We start from the raw sequence: 15,472 nt of genomic DNA on the forward strand, positions 1-15,472 counted from the left end.
TCCAACACCACAACTCATAGGCATCAATTCTTCCCTGTCATCCTTAATCATTGTCCAACTTTTAGATGAGTAGCAAGCCATCAGAAAGTTTATGGCTTACATCAAGTACAACTTAGACTTTAAATTGATCATTACTCTTATGCACTTTGGAGAAATCTGTCTTGTGATTGTCTGACTGATAGGAATCTAATTTATCAACATAGATTCTGTTCATAGTGGTTTCATGAAGAACAGAAAGCTCTCTTGCATTCTAGGGGCAGAAAAACAAGAATTATTTTGGATTACCAGGCTTTGGTAAAATGGTTTTCTTGTGACAGATCATTAAAGTGCTCTTGGTGTTACTGTCCAGCCCTCTGAGTGGGCTTGGGAAAGGTGGAAAAGCATCTTTAAGATTTTTTAAGATCTGATGTCTGGGGCTTGGTGTAAGTCTTCCTGGATGATGTAAAACATCAAAGGATTACACGAGGCAGTTGGAGAACAGGGCCAGAGGTTTTGGAGGATAAAATCAAATGTTGCAGCCACAACTTAATGAATCATCTCTCTCTATCTAATAACCCTTTTATGTGTTAATAAAAATTTTAGAGTGTGCTAGCCAAAATGTTCCAGATATATTTTTTATTTAAGCTTCCCCAGGACCCTTTAGATCTGTGAATTTAGCCAGGAGAACAGAGGAAGGTTAGAGGTCCAGGTAACAAGAGCACTAAGCATTTGGTTTATACTGCAGAATTCAGTTCTCATAGGAACTTGATGATGTAAGTAGTGCTATTATTCCCATATAGTTAGACAGATAGATAGATTTAAAAAATAGATAGATGATAGTTAAATAGGTAGGTAGGATAGATAGATAGATAAAGTAAGCACCCTTGAGTTGACTCAGTTGATCTTATGTGCAACAGAATTTTAAAAAATTGCTTAGTTCTGCATCATTCTTATAAATATCAACATATTTGAGTCCACTATTGTGGTCACTGTGTTATTCCATGTTACTCCTTTCTTCATTTCACCAAATTGTAAGTCTTCCTCCATTAGTTAATACCTCCAGATGATGCATTTAATGCTTTTGTTGTGGCCTATAACATTTTCAGTGAGCTAGCTTTTAGAAACAGGTTACCACCAGGTCTTTTCTTAGTGATAAACTTCCATGGAAACAAGTTCAGTACAGTTGACCCAGCTGAGATTTGAAATACCAGTGCTGTCATTTGCAGCATCCTAGTACAACACACTGCAAGATAGATGGTGGCTTCCTATTTTCAAGTTGAGGAAACCAAGAACTAATGAAATGACACTGCTTACCCATTGGCACACAGCCAGCAAAGAGTAGAGGTGGGGTGTGCATTCAGGTCTGCCCACTCCAAAGTCAGTGCTGCTGATGGCTACCCTGAAGCACCTCAATAAACTCTTTAGGTCATAGCTTAGAGACTCGATGGAATCTGGCCTTCTAAATCAGATGGTGGGAAATGGAATCCCAGCATTAGCCAGAGTGACATATCACATCCTGGAACACCTTCTTGCAGTGTTTAACTTGCACCAAGGAAAGCACTGCAAATCTCTCAGCACAATTTGCTCTCACTGTGACTTCACACTTGCACCTAGGGGTCCAAAAATAACGCAATTCAATTCCAATCCCAGTTTTGCACTTACTCATGCTACACTCAACAGATGTCTTTTGATTCGGCAATATTTCCAACTGTCAGAGCTGAAAAAAGCAATAAATAATAATGCTCTCACATTTACATAGCAATTGAACACACTGCATAGTAGAATAACTTTGTTTCTTTCCATTTCAATATTTTGTAATGCCTTCTGAATTCTCAGAGCGTTTGCATATCGTTCCCAGGATGCTCATGGAAAGCAAATATTTAGACTACACGGGCATTATTCAGTTTTGGAACATATTTTTTCAGGAAAATAAATGTTACTTAAAGCAGATGGTGTTACTGTCTCTGATGCACAGCTCGTAAGCCTCTTCAGTTTATTTTTACCCTCTTTGTGTAGTGCTATCTTTAAAGCATCCTCTTGTGGCAATCACAGATGTGCAGGGCATTGGCTATCTTTTTCTTTCTTTCTTCTCCCTAGTGAAAGTCTATACAGAAGTAAGCTAATCCCCAAACAATTCCCAATATAGACTATCATTTGTTTTAAACAAGCTATATTGCTCTATGACCATTACAACAGAGCTCAGGAGACTGTCTTAGCTTTGTTGTAATGAACTTCTATTGCACTACAAAGCATGCACAGGAAGGAGGCGATGTGTTGTTCACACTTGGAAAAACTTCTCATTACTGTGCGATGTTTGATAGAATATGCGTTGTGATTCATGAGGGTTTTGCCATTCACTCTGTGTCAGCATCAATGGAAGGTAAGAAGTTCAATGACGATCCAGATGTTTGGAGTTCTGAGAATGCATTTCAGAAGCCACAAGCCTCAGCTTTGTAAATGTGTCAAAATGTGTTTACTAGTCTACAAGGGGATGAATATATGTTGCTGTTGTTGTTATGTGCTATCAAATCATCTACAATTCATAGACACTATGGACAACAGATCTGAATCTTGCCCTGTCAGCCCCATCCTAACCACCTCCAACATGTTTGAACGCATTACTACAATCACTCTAACAATTCATTTTGTTAAGGGTTTTCCTCTCTCTGCTCCTGCACCTTTCCTAGACTAATGGGTTTTTTTCAACGAGGGTATCTCCTGATCATATGCCCAGAGTATGTGAGATAAAGTTTCACCATCTTCCCCTCTAGAATGCACCCTGCTTACACTTCCTGCAAGTCCATGGGATATTCAGTACCCTTTACCAACACAACAATTCAAAGCATTGATTCTTTTTAGTCTTCCTCATCCATTGTCCAACTTTTAGACATATATGAAGCAATTGAAGATAGCACGACTTGTATCAAGAACAACTTGATCTTTAGACTAACATCCTGTAAGTAAAATGGTCGGGTTTTTTGCTTGTTTGCTTGTTTTTGCTATGTTCTGTTGAATGCATTAGGACTCTTAGCAACCCTAGGAATGTTGTTGTTGTTATGTGCCGTTGAGTCGTTTGCGACTCATAGCGACTCTATGTACAACAGCCCTAAACCCTGCTCTATCCTGTGCCAATCATATTGCCTCTGACACACCCATCCCGATTACCCCAGTCACTGAATCAATCCACCTCATAGAGGGTCTTTTCCTCCTGCGCTGTCCCTCTACTCTACCCAGCATGATGTCCCTCTCTAAAGACCTGTCTCTCCTTACAACGTCTAAAGTATGTCAGACGAAGTCCCAGAATCCGTGCCTCCAAGGAGTAGCCTGGTTTAACCCTCTCTAGGATGAATCTGTTTGTTTTCTTGGCAGTCCATGGTACATTCAATACTCTTCTCCAGCACCACAGCTCAAAGGCGTCAATTCTCCTTCTATCCTCCCTAGTCGTTGTTCAACTCTCTGATGCATAACAAGTGATTGCAAAGACTACGGCCTGTATCAGGCAGACCTTAGTCTCCAGAGAGACACCGTTGCTCTTGAGTATTTTAGAGAGGTCCCTAACAGCAGACTTTCCCATCGCAATAAGTTTTTTGATTTCCTGGCTGCTGGGGCCAAGAGTGTTGACCATGGAGCTGAGCAAACTGAAGCTGTGAACAATCTCAATCTCTTCTCCATCCATCCTGATGCTACCGATTGGTCCAGTGGTGAGAATCTTTGTCTTCTCATGCACTTGCTGCAGAGGGTCAAGGACTATAGCCTTCAGTATGGACTGAGGCTCAATGTCAAGAAGACAAAGATTCTCACCACTGGACCCTAGGAATAGCATGTATAAATGCTGTCCTGTGCCATCTCATCTCCAACAAATTTGAGCTCATTGCTTTAGACACCGTGTCAGCCCATCTCAAAGTGACACTATGAACAATAGGTTTGAGTTGTGCCATGTCCTTCCCCATCCTAAGGATCCCATTATTACAGACACTGTGTAAATCTATCTCCTTGAGAGTCTTCCTCTCTTCCATGGACCTTCTACCTTTCCTAGCAAATGTTCCCTTTCCAAGAAATAACCTCCTTCCAGTAATGCACCAGGGGAATATGAGATGAAACTTCTCCATACTTGTCTCTTCTTTGGACATTCTGACTGCGCTGTCTCCAAGACGTATCTGTTGGTTCTTTTATCAGTTCATAGGATATTCGGTACTCTTGTACAACACCATGATTCAAAGCCATTGACTTTTTTCTGTGATCCTTAGCCATTCCACAGCTCTCAGACACATAACAAGTGATTAGAAAAATCATGACCTGATTCTAGTGCTTCTAAGACTTCAAACTGGATCAACAATAACAGATTTTCCTGACACAATATGTCTTTTGACTTCTTGACTGCTGGTTCCAAGGATATTGATTGTGGATTCAAGTAAGAGGAAGTCACTGAAGATTTTAATCTTTTCTCCAGCTATCATAATGGTGCCTATCGACCCAGTGCTGAGGATTTATGTCTTCTTGATGTTGAGATGGATGTAAGCCATATTGAAGGCTTTGGTTTTCTGTAGCAAGTGCTTGGAGTTCTCCCTTTCAGCAAACAAGATCTAGTCATCTGGGTAATGCAGGATGTTGATGAGTTTCCTCCTACCCTGATGCCACCTTTTTTTCTCTAATAGGTAGTGTACAGACTGAATGTTATTGTTGTTGATTACCATGGAGTCGAGCACAACTCATAGAGACTCTATGGACAAAAGACCTAATTAATGTCTTTCAGTAGCTGTCATAATTTCACCAAGTTCATAGAGTTTCCAGAAGCATGTGGTTTAGGAAGTGGATGCCACTCCTGCTTCCAAACCTGTTTTACAACTAGGAGCTCCACCAAACACTGTCCACAATTGGTAAGCCATTCTGGTATTTGATACCCTAATGGCAAAAGGCCATTGCATCATAGCAACTCAGGTTACTTCATACTGCACAATGACAAAGAGGGATGTACAAAGTAGGAAAGTGTTCCTCCAGATAAAACAGCACTAGTTTCACTTAGCAGAGGTTAACTGTCGTCAAGTTCAATACGACTGAGAGTAAGTTTTGCAAAAAAGACCTAAACTCTGTTCTATGACTACCATCATTTCTGTACATTTAAAGAGTTTATAGAGTTTGTAGAGCTTCCAGAGTTATCTAGTTTTAGGAAGTGGATGCCACTCCTGCTTCCCAGCATAAATTGATCTGGAAGCTCATCTAATCATCGTACACAATGGGTAACCATTATGATATTTGACAAGACTGTGGAACAGTGTGCAGCATCACAGCAACACCAAGGTGTTCAGCTCAGCAAATGGACAAAAGTCAATGTCACAAATCAAAACATGTATGATCTGTTGAATGGATATCTAAAATGTCCTCACTCAAGTTATAATAGAAGAGTTTAAAGAAGATTTGCTTGCATAGTGGGAGGAGTGTGAAGGTGGTGTTCGTGACATGAAAAACTGGCTGCTGAGTAGCAGGGGGTGATGTCGGATGCACTCACCCGAGTCGATGTCCTTCAGCAAGAACAGGGTAAGCAAGATGCTGTACTTAATAGTGAGGCGTTACATTTAATTTAATTCAGCTTCCCTGGTTATTGAAAAATGGTAACGGGCAGATTAAGCTGTAAAAGTAATGGCATTAGCAAATAGTGAAGGGATGTGGTAATCCATCAGCCTGCAAGGTGCTGGGCCCCTCCACTCCACTATCTTTGACTTTATTATTAGTAATAATGAATAATTATAGCTGAGACTTTCAGAAGAGCTCCTAGTTCTGAATTCTAAGGCACCATCCAAATAGTAACCGGTTCATTCAAATGCCTTTGCAAGTTGGCAGTTATAGGTAAGGGAGTAACTGAGGAACAGAATGAGCCTTATGATGGTCAAGAGCAGGTTCACCCATGAAGACTTGAACTCAGCTTCAGTTTACCAGTCCCCGGGTGCAGAGAATCCTTTGAGTGAGTGTTAACAAAATCCTGGCCAACAGAAGCTGAATGGTCTGTCCAGGTTACTAGGGCTGTGAAACTGTTCCAAAGCTCTGGATTTCTGTATTGGTTCTACCACTTGCTAGGCTTCAGATGATACATCTAGCAAATGGAGAAATAAGATGTAAGGGTTAAGGATTAAGCTAGATAAAGGATGCAAACTATGACATTAAGAAGTGAATTGTCTTAGTCTCTTAGGACTACCATAACAAAACACCACAAACTCTAATAAAAAACATAAATTTCTTTTCTCTCAAATCTGGAGATTAACGTCCAAATTGAAGTCGTCTTGTTTCTAATACCTCTCCTAGTTCTGGTGCTTAGTGTTCATTTTTTTTTTTTTAATGACTGGTGTTCATGTGGTATTTATTGACCCTTTGTTTTTCTTTTTTCTTCATAATATTAACCCCAGAAAGGATTAAATCTAGGACCCATCCTACTCTGATATGATCTATTAAATAAAATTCTTATCTTCAAATAGAATCATATTTATTTGTACCAGGTTTGAAATTTGCATATTTCTTTCAGAAGGTACAATTCAGACTGTAGCAATAAGTAATAACTATTGTCTCTTTAATTCTTCGCAAATGGATAACATAGCCCATGTTTGTTTTACACAGATATTCTCAGGAGCAATGGGGGCCAACAGGTAATTATTCACTCTGTGCAAGGTATTTCACTTCACACCATGACAAAGACAAGTGTGAATGATGAGGATCCAGCTTTATTGCTTTTTTCTTTTTTAAAATTTTTAATTTATATTGGTTTCCTTACAAAGTTTGTATACATTGAGTTTCACACTATCCTTCATTCACATTGTGTTTCATGCAATCATTCCGATTCACTATATTATATAAAATCACTCAACATTCCCACCATTGCCCTGCCTTTCCAGATCCCTGCCTGATCCTTCCCATTTCCTTTACCACCCCCCATGCCAAAAATTGTGTGACCCTATGATTCCTCCCCTGCCTATCCTCCTATCCTCACCCCTCTGCTCCTGCCTTCCCCTGTGTAAGTCTTCATACATGTTTTCATGTTGTTGGTGCTGATTACCATTGAGTCAAGCATGACTCATAGCAACTCTATGGAAAAAAAAAAGGCCTAAAGCCTCTTTATAACCATTGTCATTTATCAAAGTTCATAAAGTTTGTAGAGGCATGTTATCTTTTTATTTCTACAATTATTGTCTCATATGATATTTATCCTTATGGGACTGAGTTAGTTTACTCAGCATTATGCTCTCCAGTCCCTCCCAAGTTACATAGTAATTTTTTAAATCATTGCTCCTGACTGTTGCATAGTATTCCACCGTGTGATTGTATCACAATTTCTCACTCCTTTCAGTGGTGGTTGGAAACCTGGTCTATTTCTGTGTTCTTGCAATGGTGAATAATGCTGCTATGAACATTGGTGTACGGATCTCCATTTTTTTCTCAGTTCTAATTTTCTCAGGGTATATTCCAAGCAGTAGAATTGCTGGGTCATCTGGAATTTCTATGTTCAGCTTTTTGAGGAAATGACAAACTGCCTTCCAGAGTGGTTGTGTCATTTTATAATCCCACCAACAGTGTATGAGAGTTCCAATCTCTCCACATTCTCTCCAATATTTATTACATGCTGTCCTGCAGAATTTTGCCACTGCCTCTGGGGTGATGATATCTCATTGTAGTTTTTATTTGCATATCTCTTATTGCCAGTAATTTTGAGCCTTTCTTCATGTGTCTGTTTGCCATCCAAATATCTTTCTCTGTGAAGTGTCTTTCCATGTCTCACCCATTTTGTAATTGGGTTATCAGTCTTTTTCTTGTGGATCCTCTATAGTATTCTGTAAACTATTGTTATGAAATCCTTGTCTGAAATGGCATTGCCAGATGTATTGTCCCAATCAATATCCTTTTGGGAAAAGGTTTTGATGCACACAGGAACTTAACCTTTAGATGGTCCCATTCAAGGATCCAAGTTTTAGGTTGCTTTCATCCAAATTGTCAATGGAAAAAACACTGTCAACAGAAGAAACATTTGTAAAACTACATGAGAATGGATAAAGAGTTCTATGAACCCAATGTGGATGAGAGTCATAAAAAAGTCCTGTGGACCTGAAGGGGATGGCAAGGTTAGGTTTCATAGATGCATTAAATAACCTATGCACAAATGCAAAAAAAAATCCCAGCAATCAGGATCAAAAGAAGTCAGAAATCAAAAGATGAGTTCTTTTTGGTAAGATTGCTATCACAGACCTCTCCAGAGTGCTAAGGAGCACTAAAATCAGCCTAGAGACTATGTGTGCCTTTTCCAAGCCATAGTCTTTTCAATCACTTGTTATGTACCTGAGAGCTGGATGATCACTAAGGATGACAGAAGAATCAATGCCTTTGAGTGCTGGAGAAGAGTATCGAACATATTGTGGACTGCCAAGAGAACGAACAGGTCTGTCCCCGGAAGTGTGAGACCAGGCTGCTCCTTGGAGGCAAAGATTGTGAATAAATCTCTCCCTCACATTCTTTGGGCATGTGATTCTGAGGGACCAGTATCTGAGAAGGACATGATGCTTGCAAGAGTGGAAGGTCACCTCAGGAGAGGAAGACCCTAGATGAGATGGATTGACACAGTGACTGTGGCATGGTTACAGATGTGTCAGAGACAGAGAAATTGGCTCAAGATAAAGCAGAGTTCAGAGATTTTGTTCATAAGATTACCGTCTCAGTCAACTTGATGCACATAACAACATCATGCCAAAAAAATCTTAATTGATCATTTATTATAGCTGAACAGGTAAATGAAATACCGATAAATAATGAACACTTGAATTACGGTATTGTTGTTGTTATGTGCTATCAAGTTGCCTGAAAATCATAGCAACCCTATGTACAACAGCTCTGAAGCCTGCCCTGTACAGAGCCAGTCTCACTGACTCTGACACTCCTACTCCCATTGCCACAGTTACTATTTCAATTGGTCACATCCAGGGTCTTCCTCTCCTATGCTATTCCTTCACCTTCAAAATGCTACCCTCCAAGGAGAAAACTGGCTTCATCTTCTCCAAGATAAACATTGGTTTTCTTGGTGGTCTGTGGTATGTTTAAGATTCTTCCCCAACACCACAATTCAAGAACATCAATTCTTCTTCTGTCATCCTTAGTCATTGCCCAACTCTTGGATGTATAGAAAGTACTTGCAAAAACCATGTCCTGATTCAGGTGCACCTTAGTCTCTAGATTGACGTCGTTGTTTCTCGTATGCTAGAAGGTACCCTGACTGCAGATTTTCCCAGTGCAATTTGTCTTCTTATTTCCTGACTGCTAGTGCCAAGAGAGATGATTGTGGAACCAAACAAGCTGTAATTCTTAACAACCTCAATCTATCGTGGTATTACCAATTGGCCCAGTGGTAAGAATCTTTGTCTTCTTGATGTTAAGATTCAATCCATATTGAAGAGTACATTTCTTAATCTTCTGCAGCCAGTACTTCAGATCCTCCTCAGTTTCAGCAAGCAGATTGTGTCACCTGTATAATGTACGTTGTTGATGAGTCTTCCTCCGGTCCAGGTGCTATGCTCCTTCTCATAAGGCTAAGCCTCCCAAATGATCTATTTAGCATGTAGATTAAAAAGGTATGGAGACAGGACACATCCCTGACACACTTTTTTCCTGATTTTGAGCCATGCAATTTTCCCCTGCTCTGTTCTGAGGACTATTTCCTGGTCGAAATATATGTTTCACCTGAGTACAATCAAGTGGTCTGAGATTCACATTCTCCTCAAGGTTAGCCACAGTTTGTGGTGATGCACACAGTCAACTGACTTCGCATACTCAATGAATATTGGATACGCTGTGGACTTCCAAAAGAATGAACAAATCTGACACAGAAGATGTGTAGCCTGAATGCTTCATGAAATGAGGATAATGAGACTTTAGCTCATTTACATTAGACATATTACCAGGAAAGGCCAATGGCTAATTGCTTCAGGCTTAGTAAAGTAGAGGAAGACCCTCAATAAGATGGAATGACACAATGATTCATATATAACAGCATTGTTAGGATAGCGCGTTGTTAGCACAATGTTTTGTTTTGTTATGCATGGGGTTTTTATGAGTTGGAGAGGAGATGAATGCACTTAACAACAGCAAGTGTTATTCTATATGCTGAGGTTACAGGAGTAAACAAAACAGCTCCCTTTCATTGTGTTCTCTCCAGAAGGGAGCCAGTAGACAGTTGAAAGGAGAAATAATGTAAAGTCAGGTGATATGGCCACTTGATAACACACTTCATGTGCTGCCTCTCATTGTAGGGACCTTGACTTGCTAGATTCCTAGCTCCTGTGCATGATATCCATCACCGTATTTATACTCAGGTTGTAACTCTCATGGGTAGTTTCCCACCATATACTAAGCGTGACAGAGACCCTAAGGCAGACTAATTTATAGGAGATGGAGAGCCCCTTTGGTGGCTGACTTTGCCTGGGGATTCCCAGATAATGCTTGCAGGAACTACTTCACGGGGTCAGACTTGCATCACTGTTCTAATAACTCTCTCAGTTTTTCAGTCTTCCTCAATTTTCTCTCAGACCTTTCTTCTAGTAAAACCCTATTCATGTAATACCATCCTGGTATGATTTCTACTACCAGTCTGTTTTTAAGGGAACCTACTGCCAAGAAAACAAACAGATTCATCCTGGAGAGGGTTAAACCAGGCTACTCCTTGGAGACAAGGATTCTGGGGCTTCATCTGACATACTTTGGACGTGTTGTAAGGAGAGACAGGTCCTTGGAGAGGGACATCATACTTGGTAGGGTAGAGGGACAGCGCAGGAGGGGAAGACCCTCTATGAGGTGGATTGATTCAGTGACTGGGGTAATCGGGATGGGTGTGTCAGAGGCAATGCGATTGGCACAGGATAGAGCTGGGTTTAGGGCTGTTGTACATAGGGTTGCTATGAGTTGCAAACGAGTCGACGGCACATAACAACAACAACAACATGTCAATGCAGAATTTTTGAAGATAGAAAAGAAAATGAGAAAGACAGTATTTTGGATTGAATTGTGTCCCCATAAAATGTGGATTGAACTCCTGATCCTTCTTTGTTTTTAAAATTATTTTATTTTAATAATTTTAATGAACATTTAGAGATTTTTAATTTCCATCCACTCTGGACCCTTCTATCTGTGCCTCCAATTCTGTTTGGAAACAGGCTTTTTATTGTGCTATGTTAATGAGATAGCAACAGTGTAGAGTGGATCCAAAGCCTAAACATTCTTGAGAGACTAAGATAACTAAATAGACACAGGTGCCCTGGTGTTCTATGGTCTGGTGATTAAGGAATTTGTACTGCAAACACAAAGGTAGATGGTTCAAATCTGCCAGATGTCCCAGGGGAGAATGATGGGCACTCTTCTTCCCTGAAATTTTCAGCCTCTGAAAAACTCCCTGGAAGGTCAGGTGGTTCTGACTTCACAACATTGAGTGAGTGAACGTAGACACACATATGCTACATAACGAGGAGAGGCTGTGAGAGAACTGTCTGCAAAAAATGAAATGCCAAGGATCTGGCAACCCAGAAACTAGGACGGAGATTCACAGAAGGAATTGACATGGACAAGACCTTGATTTGAACTTGTATCATCCAGAAGCATGAGGAAAAATAAATTTCTGTTCTTAAAAGTTACTGACTCTGGCATTTGTCTTAGGGCAGCTCTAGGTAACTAAGATTAACAGGATAAAGGAGAAAAAAGTAGGTTGTGGGAACTAAGAGATCTAGCTTTTAAAATATCTGAAGGAAGAGAATGCTTAAGAGAACTGTAAGACCATTCTCCTTCCTGAGAAATGAATAAAACCAGCATCTATACTATAAAGGAAAAGGAGCAGATGTGACTAGACCAGAGAGCCAAAGAAAGAAGATTCCAGAAGGACAAAGAGATTGTCAAGGATTTTGCGGATTAGACTACAAAAAAGGAGTTTGGATCATATTGTGAGTGAGATTGAAAGTTACTTAAAAACACAGTCCAGAACGTAAACATAATGTTTGCAGCTTGTGGCTGCGGACAAATTGTGTGTGACAAGTCAAGGTAGGTATAAATGGAGTGGTAGAAAGACCTATAAGAATTCTTTTGTAACTCAGATGAAAGGTAATGGTAGCACGGAGCAAACTGGTAGCACCAAGGATATTAGAAGGAGTTAGGTCAGGGATCTTTGTGGAAGGAAATTGGTAGTTGCTATCCAATTAAATCTGACTCACACTGACCCCCTGTTTGCAGAGTAGAACTGATCCACATAGTTTTCAAGGCTAGTTTCTTTAAAATATGAGTCACCAAGCGTATCTTCCAAAGTACTCTTAGGTGAATTTGAACCACTAACGTTTCAGCTGGTAGCTGAGCGTTCAAATAAGACATGCAGGATAATGACACTCAATCCTCCCTCTCCCCCCACCAATCCTTAATGAATTACACAATAAGCACTCTTGTTCAACCAAGTCAACGGAAGTACCTTTTAATGGTGTGGTTGACAATGGGAAAGAATCACTTTGGAGGAATACTCAAACTTCTCTTTTGGATAGGCTATGTTTAAAAGTCCATTAAATATTTATGTCAGCATGTCCAGAGACAGAAGAGATATATTAAAGCAGATTTCAGTGGAGAAATTGGGACTGGAAAGAGAAAGAACATGTGGTCTTTTTTTAGCTTGACCTCTAATGAGAGTGAACATCCAATGAGTGGAGACTCAGGGAAGCCTCAGTCAAAAGCAGTGCAGTGGACAATGGAGAAGCTACAGCCATTGTTTGGAGAGCACTTGGGACCAATGAAACGTATTCCTGCCAGGATAGGCGATCCTGGTGGTGAGGCACTTCAAATAATGGGTTTGGGAGCTGGCCTTTCTTCTGCGAGTTTTGAGAACTATTGAAATTCCATAAAAGGAAAATGAAAATTGGGGTTGAAAGAAAAAAAGATCATCATTACAATGGTTCACACTGACAGTGACACGAATGGAAAAAGCAAATGAATGACAATTGGACGTCATAAGTAGAAGGATTTATAGGGTTTGACAGCTGACTGCGAGTGAAGTGACCAGGACCAGAAAAAAACATCAAAGGCAAAGATAAATAATTGGGAGTGGTCCGCAGGAGGCTGAGGAGTAATGAGATCAAAAAGGAAAGAAGATAGAAAAGATAGTCTTTAGAAAAGACCTTAAATGACCTACTCATATGTAGGTTCAGAAGGAAGAAGCAACCTCAACCAAGATAACCGCAAGTGGGTTCTAATAGAACTTGACAGGGTCCAGAGGAGAAATACAGACCAGTGAGCCATTTGATGTTGTGGATGAGAGATTATTCTTTTCTTTGACAAACATTTACAAATTTCCTTGCAAAGTATGGAATTCACCCCTGTGAGAAGTAATGTTCTGAAAGATCCTAGGATTTCCCAAGTTGATGTGTTATTTTTTCTCAGGATTATACAGTGAATGTTCATGTATCTACTACCTCGATGATGCAGTTTAGATAACATTTGCTTTGCCATATATCAACCAGTTTACCTATTACTATATGTATGTACAACAGCATATCTTAGTTTTCAATGCTTCTAAGAGTAAACTGTACATCATTTATCCCCTCTTAGTTTTTCCCCCTAACTCCGATGTCAGTCCCACTTTACAACAGTGGCACTATGTAATATTTGTTCTTTTGTGACTGGGATATTATAATGTCTTCCAAAGGTTACCCATTTTGTATATTTCATGAGTTCCTTGTTTTTCAATTCAGCATAGTATTCCATCATGTGAATATACCAGAGCTTCTCTATCCATTCGTTTGTTGATGGCACTTAGGTTGTTTCTATCTTTTTGCTATTGTGAACAAAGCCACAATAAACATGGGTGTGCATATATCTGCTTGTGTGGCATTTCTAATTTCTTTAGAGTATATTCCCAGCAATAGAATTGCTGGGTCAAATAGTATTTCTATTTCCAACTTTTTGAGAAAGTGCCATACTGCCTTCCATAGTGATTACACCATTTTACACTCTCACCAACAGTAAATAACATCACCAGCATTTGTTGTTTGCTGTTCTGTTTAGGGGGAATATATGATTAGGTATTAGTGTCATGACAAGAGTCCAGAATGAAAGCTGCATAGTGTAGTGGACTGGGGGATGGGGAAGATTGTATAAGAATGATTTTTTTTTTTTTTTTTTTTACTTTTCAAAGAGAATAGCAAACTGGAGGAGAGAGGTGGGCAGGGAGGAATGTGTGCAACAATGAATCAATGGAAATCCAAAGTCTCTGTAAACTTTCATAAAATAAAAAAAAGAAATTAAAAAAGAGTAAACTGTAGACATCACCAAGTTCCATATCATTAAGGTGATTTAAAGAGACCCTGTGTATACTGCACTGAAATAGATGAGGGAGAGAATAATTTAAAAGCGATGTCTGATAGGGTATTATGGTTATCACAAGAGTCCACAATTAAGGTTGCATAGTGGAATGTACTTGGGGCTGTGGGAGGGGTGTGGGGGGATTGTGTACCAGGGAGGGAGTTTTACTTTTCAAAGAGAGGAGCGAACTGGGGGGGGGGGGCGCTGGGCGGGAGAGAAGTGCAGCAACGAATGAATGGAAATCCAAAATCTCTGTAAATGTTCATTAAAATTATTAAAATAAAAAACAATTACAAAAAATAAAGTTAAAAACATAAAAAAAAGAGACACTATACGACAGAATAGAACTGCCCCATAGAGGGTTCCATGCTGTAAATTTCACAAGAACAGATTGCAAAAGCTTGGCTCCAGTGGAGCCATTGGTGGGCTTACCATTGTGTGTTAGTACGGTGTGCGTTCCTTTTCAGCAAGCATATCGTTAATTACCGTTATCACCGGGAAGTGTTACAGAGTCCACCGAAACTCATAGCAGCCCAATGAACAACACATCTGGACTTGATCCTATCCAGCACCATCCTCACAATTGCTGTCATGCTCAAGCCCATTGAGGTAGCAACTTTGTCGACCCGTCCTGCTGAGGTACTTCCTCTCTGGCTGACCGTCTGCCTTTTCCAGCATGATGTTTTTCTCTCTAAGAACTTGTTCCTTCTGAAAATAGCCTCAAAGTCTGTGTAATGAAATTTCACCATCCTTGCCTCTAAGGAGCACTGTGATTGTATTTCTTTCAAGATTTCATTTGATTATTCTTTTGCAGTCTAAGGTATATTCAGTACTCTTTGCAACATCAAAATCCAAAGATATTGATTCTTCTTTAGTTATTTTTTTACTCATTGTCCAACTTTTAGATGGATAGAAGTACATTTGAAAACATGGTTTGGATTAGGCTCTCCTTAGTCTTAAAGCAGACACCCTTGGTCTTTAGAATTTTGGAGAGATCCTTGACAGTAGATTACACAAATACAACCTGTCTTTTGTTTTCTTGACTGCTGCCATCAGGTGTGTTGGTTGTGGTTCCAAGGAAATGAAATCATTGGCAACTTCAATCTTTTCTCCATTTATTATGATTTTGCCTATTGCTACAGTG

The sequence above is a fragment of the Elephantulus edwardii genome, unplaced genomic scaffold, assembly GCF_000299155.1.
Source record: "Elephantulus edwardii isolate Elephantulus edwardi_28Jun2011 unplaced genomic scaffold, EleEdw1.0 scaffold00045, whole genome shotgun sequence".
Lineage (NCBI taxonomy): Eukaryota > Metazoa > Chordata > Mammalia > Macroscelidea > Macroscelididae > Elephantulus > Elephantulus edwardii.